This window comes from Daucus carota, chromosome 5, assembly GCF_001625215.2.
Source record: "Daucus carota subsp. sativus chromosome 5, DH1 v3.0, whole genome shotgun sequence".
Classification (NCBI taxonomy): domain Eukaryota; kingdom Viridiplantae; phylum Streptophyta; class Magnoliopsida; order Apiales; family Apiaceae; genus Daucus; species Daucus carota.
The window spans coordinates 14,307,167-14,322,651 of NC_030385.2; the positions used below are offsets into that span (position 1 = coordinate 14,307,167).

General features: G+C 33.9%; 1 pseudogene; it reads right to left on the reverse strand.

The window, feature by feature from the left end:
* Nucleotides 1-14,179: 14,179 nt before the first annotated feature.
* Nucleotides 14,180-15,481, reverse strand: LOC108221382 (uncharacterized; annotated as a pseudogene).
* Between the last annotated feature and the right edge of the window lie 4 nt (nucleotides 15,482-15,485).

Consider the following 15,485-nt stretch of genomic DNA (forward strand, 5'->3'; position numbering starts at 1 on the left):
ATATTAAGTTTTCCATTAATTAGATCTTAATTAAAATAAATGCAGCACAATTTATTAAATATTTGTTGACTAAATTTTAATTTAGTTAAAACTTATTTAATTTAATTGTGATATCAATTCGTTGGAGTATTTTGAATTTAATCAAAATATGTTCGACGAAATTGATAATGTGTTTAGGTGAGCTTTCCCCAAAATGTTTCTAAGTGCACATACAGTCACTGTATAGTGACAACTAAGCGCAACATTTGACTTTAGTCAAATGTTGCGCCCCTGTTGATATACATATACACTGGTTTTTCGACTTAGTTTTCTAAGTAGTAAAGTCATTCTATGTATTTACACGCCCAGCGCAACGTTTGACTTTTCTTCAGTCAAAGGTTGCGCCACGGCTCGTGTTTCTCTTATACAGTTGTGTGTAACTTAGATTATTTCCTGTCAAAACAAACTTGCGCCTCCACAGTGTTTACTATGGAGGGCAGGATTGTCTTTTCAGAAGTGGCGCTTAATCCTCTGTCTTGGGTATACAATGGAGGGCAAGTTGGTCATTAACCAACTTGCGCCTCAGTATACAGTGTCCATATATATGCTGCACTTAGAGTTTTTCCACTCTTCATCAACACAATACACACGCATATACACACACAGACGAGAAACTCTCCACTACCACATTCAAATTCACGAACTCGAGTTACTCAAACTCACAAAACACAAACGATCTCTTGCCCATTTTGTTATTTGAAACCAGTTTTGGAATCCTTAAGTCAAGAGCTTTCTATACATACCAGTTTCATCACGATCCATGACTGTTTTTCGAAAAGGTTTTTCGAAACCCTTCACATTCTAGAACTGATTTGTACGTGTTTTTGGCATCAATAATTTGCGAGACCGATACCATTATTCTTAGAATTTCAAGAAGTATAACATACACTAATTTCATTGAAATCTGAAATTCTTGAATTTAGGGTTTTACGGAGCGTTATTAATTAATTATTTTCGTGACATAAGTTGAAATTTGTTCGTTATTTTTCGTGAAACGAAATTTATAATCATTTTTAATTCTAATTAAAAATGGCTGCAAATTTTGAGATTCCGAAAACAAATTTCACAATTGTTGAGAATAATAATTTAATTACACAAGCGAATTATCGACGCTGGGTTCGATATATGTCTGAATTTTCATTTGCCCGTTTTGCTATGACAGAGTCAGTTTATCTTAACAAATCTCTACTTCGAGATTTTCTGTCTTCTGTTTCTGTTGTAAATGAAGGACAGGTATTTGGACTCAAGTGTGTTATTCAGGGACGAACACTCATGATAACCGAACACACCCTGAACAATGCACTCCAGCTTCCAACAGAGAACTTTGAAGCTGTTCCAGACAGGGCTGAAAGAACAAATTTTTTCTTTGCTATTCACTGCCAGAGGGAGAATGGTGATCTTCCAGGAAAGATGTACGTCAAGCATTTACCTCGAGAATGGAATTTCTTCTTTAATTCTATTTCTCATGTATTTGCACCAAAAACTGGAGGGTTCCATGGGATTACTAATTTCAATCAGGAAATTGGGATTGCAATAGCACAGAATACAAGGATAAATCTGGGACATCTAATCATGGGAGCATTTCAGGACTCCTTAAGGAAGAACAGGAATGTGCTTCTCTATCCTCGGTTCTTCCAGATAGTGCTGAACCAACTACTGACTCCTGCTGAAAGAGCTGTCTATCCTAATATAGACAATGTCATATGCTCTTTCATGACTACAAGGGTGATATCTATGCTGGAGAACCATCAGAACTACACCAATAATGAGGATGTGGTTCTTACAGAGGCAATGCAAGAATTCTTAAACAACCAGAACCTGCCTCCACCACATAATCATAATGTTGCTGATCCAGTAGTTCAGGAAGAGGAGGCCCCTGAAACACAAGCTGAAGAAGTCACTGAGTCATCTCATCAAGCTAATATCCCTGAGACTCAAACTTCACAAATGGAAGAGGAAGTGATAGTGGAAGATGCACAGACATCCTCAGATGACCATGCTCAATCTGAAGGAGAGGATTCATTACAGGACAATTCCACTGATTCTGAAGATGAAGTGGATAGCCCTGCTCAAACCACTGCAGCTGCACCTTCAAATGATGTGATGGTGGATATTGATGAACTCTTCACCAACACCTACAATCCACTGCTGCAGTCAGGTATCCCTTCTGACTCTGACAACTTGTCCTTCAGTGCACCTGATTGGGTTCAGAATCTTTTGAATTCCAATCAGCTTTCACCACCTATCACAAGTGCCAATGAATTTGAAATCCCCCAAGTTCATAACCAAGGCACCACTTCACAAACACTTGTAGCAGAAACTTCTCAACCCCTCAGCCAACCACTTCATATTTCTGAGAGAGAGGGAGAAAGTGCCTTAAGTGCACCACATAAGGAGATTGTTTCTGAAACTGCAGCTCTGTCTCCTAGTCAGGAAAGGAGAATAGAACCTGAGACAACTGCAGATATGTCTATTTCTTCACCACCTCAGCCACATGATATTACAATGCACAGTGAGGTTGCACACACAGTTGAAGAATTGACGGTTGCTAACACTTTGTCGTCCATGTCAGGGATAGACACTGTTGTTTCTGATCCTTTTCAGGGTCAAGTGCCTTCACAGGCTTCTGGGGGAAACTTGGATGATTTGCCAAATTCTCCATCCTTGTCTACCCCCCTAGGAGGAACATTCCCAGATCCCTTAAGGGACTCTTCACCTCTCGAAGGTGAACGGCAATCTGTTTCTGAGCCCTTCATATCAGGAAGTGTGCCAGTTATAGAGGACTTGTCACAAAGTCATTCGCCGTCAAAGGCAGTTGTGGGAAACCAGGGTGCTTCGCTTATTCAAGGATCACATCTTTCGAGCCCTGTGTCTACCCACCCTGAGATTCCAACTCAGGATCCATCAAAGGACTCACTACCTTCGAGTAGTTGGCAACTTGTTTCTAATGACTCAGATTCATCTGACGAGGAAACCGAGGACGAAGGCTTACGAACCTTCATTGCACCTTCTGTGACCTCTCTAGAAGAGGCTAAGAAGATTTCTTCTGCAGGTACATCTAAGGCTGCTGGAACTTCTTTAAGTGAGAGGGAAACACCAACAGAACTTGATATACAGAAACCCTCTGACCCACTGAGTGTTCTAGCTTTGAGTGAAACGAGAGAAACACCTACAGAACGAACAAGTGAGAACCCAACAGCCCCGCCTACACTTGAATCTGCTATTCCAACTGTATCTATGACAGAATTTGAAGCTCTGAAATTCAAAGTTCAACATCTTGAAGCTGAGAATCTTGTTCTACGGGAGGAGTTAGTGGAAATCAAATCAACAATGGAACAAAGGTTGGCTGCTCTTGAAGCTAAATTGCTGGCATCTCAACTTTCTAGAGAGGATTACTCAACTGAGGGGGAGAGAGCAGCAGAAAAAGCAAAGGGAAAAAGGGTGATCACAGGGGTGTCTGAAGAACTGATTGATTCTGCTCATAAACATCAATTCAGTTACAGTCATGATGAATACATCCCTGAGTTTGTGGATGATAGAATAATAAGGATGGTTGGTGCTGAGAATGATGATCTGGAAGAAGGAGAAATCCCAGACAATGAAGTCTTTGCTGATGAACTAGCATATCACAATGACATCTTCCCTCCTCAAGAATTTGAAATTGCAAATCCACAAGACATTGCTGATGTTTCTAAGGATTATGCTGAGTAAAGGAGAGCAAGGGAGAAGTTAGAAAATCAAAGACGAATTCGAAGGGAAAGGAGACTTGCCAACTTACATAAAGATGGAGCTGAATGGGACATTGCTAGATCTGTGTTTGATTTTCCAGAGGTCACTCAAGAAAACAATGATGACGAAGTGAAAGATATCTTTGACTCCTTCAGGAACAATTACAAGGATTTACATGATTATCACGAGGTGTTAAATGATATCATTTCTACTGTGTCTGTTGCTGTGCTTCCCAGAAGAGGATGGATGGTAAACATGTCATTTGAGATACAAAGAGAAGGCCATGGACTCAAGCATGTGTCAAGTCAGTTCCTCAGAGATCTATCTTTAACTGAGCTGTTTGTGGTAAGAAATAAGATCATCTCAACCGGCAGAAAGCATAATGAAGTATTCAGAGATATGGTGGAAGAATGGATCACTGATATTGGAGTTGAAATTCATGACAAACCTTCAGTTATCAAGTATTTCAAGGATGGTATGATTCAGAGTATTGGACTCACTGATGAAGCATTGTCAACATACAATCCTCGTATACTGAAATATCTGGAAACTCAAGTCAGGGAGAAGTGCTCAAGGACTAGCAAGGGAAGACTAACTGCAGAACTGTTATATGCCTATCGTCTGAACTTTGCTGCTCTGAGAGACTTAGACTTATCAGCAATCAATCGTCAACCACCATATCCACTGCCTCCACTCAATCCTGAAATTCCTGAAAATCCAAAAGCACCTGTTGTCACTTACAATCCTACATCTGTCATATTCAAAAAGAAGAAAGACTCTGAGCTCACTGCTATACCACTCACAGAGATTGGAAAATTCTCTTCCAAAATAATTATTCGTGCAGTTGCAGCTGTTAAGTGGTCAGTTGTAAAAGAAGACAAGAGTGTGCTCAAAGATTTGATTGATCTTCTGGAGATAAGAAAGGCTGTAGAGACTGTCCATAACACTTCTAGGGTTCGTGCACATCCATCAAGAATCATCATGAAAATTGAAGGAATGGAGATGAATGTCACCTTTAAGAAGTTGAAGAAAATGGTTCATGTCCAAACACTAGAGAAGATGAAGAAGAATCTAGAGCAACCTCCACCTGAGAACACACTGGAGCAAGTGGCACTGAGTACCATCACTGCAAGGATTGAAGAAATTGAGAACAAGCTCACTCAGAAGAAAGAGGAGGAAGCTGCAAAGAGAAAAGCAGAGCAAAAGCTGATTAATGCAAGAGCCAAGAAACCAAGGAGAGATTAGTTCAGGCTAGAGGAACAATGGCTGCTTGTATTTACTTTTGATTTATGGAAAATGTAAGATATAATCCAGACTGTACTTAGTATTATTTCCTGTTTAAATTAGTATGCTTTTTCATAGTGTCAGGTGAGTTATCCTCTTAAAGGATTTGCTTGTCGAACTCTAACAATCAAATAGGGGGAGATTGTAAAGCATAATGTAACGTAACTGTAATTACGATAACTCAACACAATAAAAGACATGAAACAATACGTAAGTATAATACAGGAATCTACAGGTTGGAGATTCGATACGAACAGACAAAGACAATCAAGATATCTGAGACGAGCATCCGTCTACTGAAAGAAGTTCATTAATATGTTCAAGCCTCAGTGAAGAATAAAGTTCAATGTGTCTGCTATCAAGATTGCCTGAAGATCAAGTATCAAAGACCAGAAGAATCTAGTATATTTAATTTGATTATTTATAATCAAATTTATCGAAGCAACATCTAACCTGGAATGACTGATCAAGTAGATTATCAAGCAAAGAATTCAAAGAATTATTTCAGTTCGAGTCGTTCGTGAACCAGACCAGTGCACAGGACGTCAGGACATACGAATGTATTCAGTGAATTCGATCAACGAATTAATTGATCAAGTCAATCGAGCTACTCCAGGATTTGCTGCCAAAGAACTCATTATTATATATATATATATATATATATATATATTAATTGTGAATTACCTGAATATAATTAATTCAAGTAATTAAATAAACAATTAATAATATATATATATAATGGTGCAAAAAAAAAGGGAGAGTACTTGTAAATTTGTCTAAGGCATTTACATGACTTCACTGTGAGTGAAGCGCAACCTTTGACAAGTCAAAGGCGCAACCTTTGACTTGTCAACACTTGCGCCACTCAAGCCACTTAGAATAATTCTAAGTACTCCACCTCTGTATGCCCTGTGTGAAGAAAGAATCAGGCGCCAAGTTTGACTAAAAGTCAAAACTTGCGCTTGGTTCCTTCTTTGGAAATATGACTAACTCAAAGCCCTCACTGAACATGAATGTAGCGCAACATTTGACCAGAAAGTCAAATGTTGCGCCTCCTGTATATATAGTCACCTTCACACAATTTACTTAGAATTTTCTGAGTAAAGAGAATACTACTAGTAGCAATTGTGGCGCAACTTTGATATACATATATTTATATATGTAAGTGGCGCCACTTTCATTATTCTTGTGGAGTTAGTTTATTTTTAATTAATCGAATCCGTCCAGGACGAACTCAAGTCGTCCAGGACGAACTCGTTAACCATGGTTAGTTGTTGGAAAGCCTATAAATAGAGGTTAATGTTTTCATTTGAAAACAACTACACACTTTGTAAGTGCACACACTATACACATTCTCGAGAGTTAAAATTAGAAGATCGTCTTTATCGAGAGTTTGTATTAGAGTGATTGTAGTCTCTGCAGCCGACACTTGTGTTGGAATTTGTAGCACCCGAGGATTATTTCTAATACAAGAATATTCCCCGACTTGCTGGAGTTATTTATTTACGATTGATTTAACATGGACTGAAACAAAGATTATCCGCAATTAAATTAAATCGAAGAAATTGGTCAGACGTATTCAACCCCCCCCTTCTACGTCTGATTGGACCTAACATACACATTTGTAATAATAAATATAATATCATAATATAAACATATAGCCACTGTAATCAATTTGATCATGAAAAATAAAAATAGTCGAACAAAATAGTACACACACACAAATCACAAGATGTATATCTTTTAACAATATAAACTCAAATCAAATTTAAATAAAAACATATGCTTTAATCAATTTATTTAATGCTACAATTTGAAAAATTTATATATGAATAAACAATATATCATACTTTTCTTTTAAAAAAACTAAAAAAAATCATTAAGTAATATATTCATAAGAAAACAAACATATAAATTATTTAAACTAAACTAGTCCAAACATTATATATATAAAACAAATCTACAAACAAATTGATGATGGAAACTCACACAAAAATATATGTTTTCTGCCGAAAGAGATTTCACATATACATAATTGTTTACATATATATAAAAGCACGTTAACACACTGCATACAAACATGTGTAAATTATTGACAGACTAATTACACATGTATGTATATATGAATACTATCTAAACAAGTATCAGTTGTATACAAGTCAAGAAACAAGAAGAAGACCTAAGAGGTACCTGAAGAGTAGTGTCCTGTACAAAAGGTAAATGACACCATTAACTAATATTTATATGTAGAGGTTGTCTCACGTACACCGGGACAATAGCTAAAGATAAAATCACTACTTTTAAAACAGCCCATTATCTCCGCTTATATCTCTGTTGGAGAGTTTAAAAAATAAATTTGAATAGGTTTATCTTCAACACCACATGACACGTAAAAATATAATACAGATATTGTAAACTACAAACATTAACATATAATAAATAAATTTTGTACCTCAACTAGATTTAGTCCTTCAACACACACATGCATATATTATACATAAAAACAAAATAATAATATATATCTATTTATTTATTTCAACATCATATATATTTCTTTTTAAAAAAAACAACTAAATTTATGGTATATTAATTCATGGTGAAAAAATAAAAATAAATTTCTACACGTAATTAACAATTTAAAGCATGACAAATCTTAATTTTATTTGTGTGTTTTTTGAAAAGTAATCATGTTCTTAAATTGTCACCTTCCTCCAATTTTTTTGGATTGATTGTGCACAAAAACATCTAACTTAAATCCGTGGGATAGCGGTCTATAACTACACTTACTTGTAACGACCTTTATTTTTTAATATTGTATGAATAGTCTTCACTTAAAAGTTGCTTGAACGGAGCAAACAGATAATGCATGAATAGTTTTCCAGTGTACAAAGTAAATCATATAAAAATCAACAACAAACATGTTCGATGAATAAAACAAATATTATAAGTGAATAACCACCAAACATACATCACTAATAGTTAATTTGTTGATATCTTCCATCAATATCATGTCAAGATTATATTCTTCTCCCGTGTTTGGATTTGTCGACTCCCACATAGCGGTCTATAACTACCTTTGTTTGCAACAACCTTTATTTTTTTTTTAATACCGTATAAACATCCTTCACTTATCGTTGCAGAAGAACGACACCACCGAGTTAGAAATCGAGCAAGAGAACTATCACCAGAGAGAGGTAGGGTTGTGGTATTGAGAGAGTAGGTTGTGTTTAGATGATCCAAAACCCTACAACTTATAGAGGTATATATAGGTGAATAGAGACTTGTGTGCTACTCTTTCTCATAATTAAATAATCTTGAAAATAAATTAAAAAACTTATATATTAAAGGAGCATTAAAGTGTGTGTCAAGTAATACAATTCATGGGAAGAAGGGTGTATCTTATAATTTTATCTTCGTAATATAATTAAATGATAAAATATATATAATAAAATAAAAATTAAATGATTGAAAAGTGTTTGCGAGTTGGTCTAACTTCTGCAAGGAGCGATTTGACATACTTTTCATTTATAAAAACTAGTTGAGAAGTCGCGCGTTGCGGTGACCGATAAAAATTATATTAATGATTCAAAATTAATATTTATAGAATAAAATAAATTTGAGGTGACTTATAAAAATTATATTAATAATTCAAAATTAATACTTGTAGAATAAAATAAATTTTATATTATATACATCTCGATGCAATACCAATATTAATATTTAAAATTACAAAATTGGATTATAATTCATGAGTGAAAAAATGATAATAAATTTCTTCATGTAATTAGTTAACGATTTAAAGCACGACGAATCTTAATTTCAATTGTGTTTTTTTTTAAATGTAATCATGTTCTTGACTAACATATTCATGAACTTTTTCAAACATTACTTCTTAGACACATACATCACTCCCTGCGTATAAAAAGTCTGCGGCTTTTTAATAGAGCTGATTGATGACATCTAGCCATATACATTGATCGCCCAATAAAAGAAACAGTAAGCTTGCAACAACAACAAATACGTCCGATGAATAAAACAAAGGGTTAATTATCAAATTGGGCACTCACTTCACATCAATATATCATCCGGAGCACTCTCGAATTTTCGGTCTCATTTGAAACACTATTTTCAGAAATTGTATCAGTCTTAAAAGTAAAAAGTTAAGTTCGAAAACAAATTGACAGTTTGAGATGTGTTACTCATGGGGATTTAACACAGTAGGCTATAGAGAATATGTAGGTACGATTAATTGAATTTCTGCGTTCAAAAAATGGCTATATATGTATTATTAGAGTTCTTCATAACCCATCTCTTCCACCATCAATTTTACCCATTTTTTGGATGCGGAAATTCAATTAATTGTACCTGCATAATCTCTATAGCCTACCGTGTTAAAGCCCCATGAGTAACACTTCTTAAACTGTCGATTTGTTTTCGAATTTAACATTTTATTTTTAAGACTGATACAATTTCTGAAAACAGTGTTTCAAATGAGACCTAAAATTCGAGAGTGCCCCGGATGATATATCAGTGTGAAGTGAGTGCCCAATTTGATAATTAACCCATAAAACAAATATTATAAAAGAATAAACAACAATATATATCACTAACAATTAATTTATTGACCTTTTCATCCATCAATATCACGTCAGGAGTATATTCCTCTCCCGTGTTTGGATTTGTCAACTCCCACATCCGACAAACTCTTGCTCTCGAAAATTTGTTTATAAAGCGAATTCGTCACCTCACTGTATGTGTAGAACGATAGCTTTTCCTGAATAAAACGGGTTACGGTGCCGTCACCAGCTAGTAGGGTTGTGGTATTGAAGGAGAGTAGGTTGTGTTTACATGATCCAAAACCCTACGACCTATATGGATATTTATAGGTGTAAGAGACTTGTGTGCTACTATTTTTCATAATTAAATAATCTGAAACAAAAACACATTAAAAAACTTGCAAGCTACTATATTTCATAAATAATCTGAAAAAGAATCAGATTAATTTATGTCAAGATATATACCATATCAATTAATCTGAAACAAAAAAAAAGTAGTTTTTATTTTTGATATTTTTCATCCAAAAATTCCAGAAAATTAGAAAAATAGATCCATAATTAAATAATCTGAAACAAAACCAGATTAAAAAACTTGCAAGCTACTATATTCCATAAATAATCTAATTAGATTGATTTATGTCAAGATAGAAACAGAAAAAGTGGTTTTTATTTTTGATATTTTTCATCTAAAAAATCCAGAAAATTAAAAAAAATAGAACGGAGCGATCTAAGAGGCGCCACATATAAGCCCCTCGCTTCTCCTTTATATAAGTATATTGATATTGATTCTTTATAGATATAAAATATAAATATATAAAGATATACTCCCTCCGTCCCTTTTTTTGTGACCTCTATTCCTTTTTGGGATGTCCCAAAAAGAATTAAACTATCATACTTGCTATTTTTGGACACTACCTTTCACTATTACACCCACTACTTCTGTTAGGTCCAGATATGATTGTAGAAGGGGGGGGTTGAATACAATCAGTACCAAATCGTCGCGGAAGTGAATCTGATTGAATATGATTTGTTAATCAGATTATAGTTAATTAATATAACAATGTTTGACGTCGTTATATAATTAAAATGGTTCAGTTTTAATGTCCACTAAAGTTCGTAGAATAAATTCGACAGGGTATATTCTAGATTTAGTGATTAAAACAACCGGGTTATCAAAGCACAGAAAACTGTGGATATAACGATCAAGCAAGTTACAAACAACTTGAAAGCTTTACAAATGCTTTGAATACAAAGTGAATGAACACTAAAAATGAAGGATGCAATGCCATATTTATAGGCAAAGCATTTGTACTTGTAAGACAATTGAAAGACAAGACAATTGTGAGTAGCAAAGACAAAGTAGCAAGGGCAAGACAATTTCAGATTGCCTTGCAAGCACAAGACACAGCAGAAAGACAATTTTAAGGCTAGTAAGACAATTTAACACTCGGTCAGACAATCTCCATTCGGTCAGACAATTGAGAATTGTCTTGTAAGCATTGCCTCGGTCAGACAATCAAGAATGTCTTGCTGAGAACCATTCGGTCAGACAATTGAGAATTGTCTTGTAAGCATTGCCTCGGTCAGACAATCAAGGATGTCTTGCTGAGAACCATTCGGTCAGACAATTGAGAATTGTCTTGTAAGCATTGCCTCGGTCAGACAATCAAGAATGTCTTGCTGAGAACCATTCGGTCAGACAATTGAGAATTGTCTTGTAAGCTTCAGTCAGACAATCAGGATTGTCTTGCAGGCTTAGCTTCGGTCAGACAATCTGTATTGTCTTGGCAGTTGGAAAATTCGGTAAGACAATCTCAGATTGTCTTGCTGAGCTTAAGTGGATGATTGAATGTGATTTGTAGATTATATTTAAATAGAAAATTATCCACTTAATTAATTTAATCATATAAATTCATAAATTAAATTAATTCGAGAGTGAATTAATTTAACAAATAAATTACATAATTAATTTAATTATTTGAGAAGTGAAATAATAATCTATTAAATATTTAATCACCCATTCATCAGCAGAATTGCTTCCCGTCTTCTTTAAACATTAAAAACTCCGTCTTGATCAGTCGAACGAACGAACCACCAACTCTGCTTGACTTCAAATATTCAATTTGAATAACTGATACACAGATGTACTGTCTGGTTCATCTGTATCTAGTTAAATCAAATATTCTTTGTCAAATAAACATTTAAGAAATTGATTTGTTCGTCGAGTCTTCGTCTTGTAAGTACATCTTCATTAAATGGAATCTTCTGATAAAATAAAGTATAGAAACTTTATATCTTCTGAACTCCTGGACGTGCCACAAAAGATTATTTGTGCACTGAGGCTTGAACATATTAATGAACTTCTTTCAGTGGTGTGCAGCAGCATCCTGGAATTTATCTGACATACAATTCCCATAAATCATTTGACGTTCTTCGTACGGATTCCGTTGACTTGCTATTTACTGAGCTTTCTTATCTGAGTTGAGTTGTACCTCTTTAAATACAAATAGGCTGAACATATGCCTTTCAACTTCTCTATTTTATACTCTTTTTGTTAAACAAACACTATTACATATACTACCTTCCTCCATTATCTCATATATATTATTAACATATAGATAGGTCTCATCACTTTACCCATTTTACTTTTTTTTAATCTCCATAAGTCAAACAAGCTCACTTAATACAGGATGGAGGGAGTATATGATAAAATAAAATTATTGGTATTAACTTACAAAAACGAGAAGAAAAAGCAGTATACTAAGAGCATATCCAAGGGAGAGTGCAATAACTGTTAGCTAAAAGTGTAAATATATATGATTAGATAAAAATTTGCTGAACCTGTAAGTTTTTTTCTGCAGCGGTATTAGCTATAGTGACTAGCTATATTTTAAAATTTTGTTATTTTATTATTTTTAAATTTTAACAATTATATTTTCAAATAATAATTACTTATTGTGAATAAGTTTTGATAAAAAAATTTAAAAAATTCAGTCAATTAAACATTTTATATAAACATATATTTTATTCTAATTAATTAAAATGATATTTTTATTTAAAATCTATTATTTTTTATTTTCAAATTTTAATTGCTAAATTCACATATGTATTGTATATAAAAATCATAAATAAATCATATTTGTTATTATAATTAATTAAAAGTATTATTATCATTTAATAATATGTCTAACTATTTTTCAAATTTCAACGGCTATATTTATAAATAGTAGTTATCAATTGTAAATTAAATTCATGAATAATTTTTTTCGAAATTCAATAATGAAAATTTTATACATGAATATATGTTATTTAATATTACTTTCATTCTCAAATTTATTTAAATATTTTAAGAATCGGATAATAATTTTTTCAAAATCACATGTTATTATATAACCAACTTATACGTTTTTCACCTTTTATTCTTCTTTTAAAATCAAATTTTCTATTTTTTAGATAAATTAACATATGAAATTATTTTCATATCAAGAAATATATTTTCCATATAACTCAAAATTTAAATATTTTGAGTTTGTAATTTAGTTTAACTTTTAAGAAGTTATAATTATATTAAACTTTATTAACTTAGTAACTAAATTTATTATAATGAACATTTAAAATTAAAATAAAATTTTAATATAAAACTAAACTAGTTATATATATAATATAATTATTAAATATGAGAGTATATGTGTTAGTTTGAGAAAAATCTGACATGGATGTAATATAGATGATGAGCCTCCGATCAACAGATGTAGCGTGCTTTTTTTTCGGTAGGTAAAAATATACCTAACAGGTTTGTGCGTTGGAGTGATCAGTTTTTGGACCTATTAGGTATACAACATGCAGCTAGATTTTATTGCTAACAGGTGCATCCCCTTGGAGATGCTCTAAGGTAGGGGAGAGCATGGGCCGGTTCGGCTCGGTTTCGGGATAAAACCGGAACCGCAACCATATATCTCCGATTTTTAAAATTGAAAACCGCAACCGCCGGTTCGGATTCGGATTCGGTTTCGGTTTTAAAAGCCCGGTTCGATTTTAATCGGCTCGGTTTCGGTTACAAAACCAACAATTACAAAGTCGAAAAATATATTGAAATGCGAAATTCAAAAACAATAATTTTATACAATAGACTGCAATCAGTGGCAGAGGCATTAAGAGCATCCACAGCGGCACGGACCAATTTTTGGTATTCTAGACCTCACTTACTGTCCACGTAAGAAAAAGTGGGACTGGGAAAAGAAACGGCCAAGCTACTCCAATGTGCGACCCATTTCACGATTTTCAAAACATTTAATATTATGTGCATGTCGTCTTTTTATGTAGATTACTAGACTCAGTTTGGATAGAATCTGGTAACATTAATTAATTTTATTTATGCAGTTTATTAATAAAATTATTTTAATTTTAATATCTAAAATAAAATATAAATTATAATAATTAAATTAAAGTGATTAAAATTTTAAAATATTATTGGAAAAAGAACCGTAATAAAATGCACCAAATTATTCAAAAACATTAAATAAAAAACATTACACAAGGAAATAATAAATTAAACATTACAATAAAAAAAATTAACGATTATTATGAAACTGAAAGATATGCTCAACCAAATCATTTTGTAGCTGACGATGTATCCGTTTATCCCGCATTTGCATACTATTTTGAATATATGTTTCATACGGGACAAAAGGTTCTTCACCTAGGTTGGGTTCCGGTAAGCCGTTTGTTGCATCATCATAAGTTGGTAGTGGACCAAATTGAGTGGCATATGTGTGCTTCTCGTCTTCAACAATCATATTATGTATTATGATGCACGCTCTCATGATTCTCCCAAGATCTGCTCTGTCCCAAAAGCGTGCCGGACCACGTACAATTGCGAAACGGGACTGTAACACACCAAACGCTCGTTCAACGTCTTTTCGCTGACTTTCTTGATATTTTGAAAATAATTTTCTTTTCTCACTTTGTGGATGTGGTATTGTTTTAACAAATGTTGACCATTCAGGATATATTCCATCGGTCAAGTAATATCCCATATTATAATTGTTTCCATTGATAGTGAAATTTACTTCTGGAGCACGACCTTGTAGCACATCATCAAATACCGGTGATCGATCTAACACATTTATGTCATTATTAGACCCAGCAACTCCAATAAATGCATGCCAGATCCATAGATCAGATGAAGCAACCGCTTCCAATATAATTGTTGCAACTCCTTTGTGACCACTCATGAACATCCCCTTCCATGCTTTTGGACAATTTCTCCATTGCCAGTGCATGCAATCAATACTTCCCATCATACCAGGAAAACCACGAGCCTCACCCATCTGTAATAGGCGTTGCACGTCATTTGAGTTCGGCTTTCGTAAGTATTCACCTTCAAATATCGTGATTACATTGGAGACGAATTTTTTCAAGCATTCAACCGCGGTACTTTCTCCAATACGGACGTAATCATCAATAGCGTCAGCAGATACACCGTATGACAACATACGCATTGCCGCAGTGCATTTTTGTAAAGGTGATAAACCTTTTCTTCCCGCTGCATCAAGCTTTTGTTAAAAGTATGGATCAAAATTTGTCACAACATCCACAATACGCAGAAAGACATGTCTTCCCATACGGAATCTTCGTCGAAATATATTTTCTGGATAGACTGGATTAGGTGAAAAATAATCATTCACCAGACGTTGATGACCTGCTTCACGATCTCTGTAAATACATTTTCGAGGCGTAGATGTTGAACTCTGACCATAAATTTTACGAAAGAGCTCGACTTGACGATTGTCTTCAGTGTCATTGCAAAACTCTTCAATGAATTCTTCAGTAAATTCTTTAGTGAAGCTTTCTGGTGTAGGTGTTTGATTCATGTTG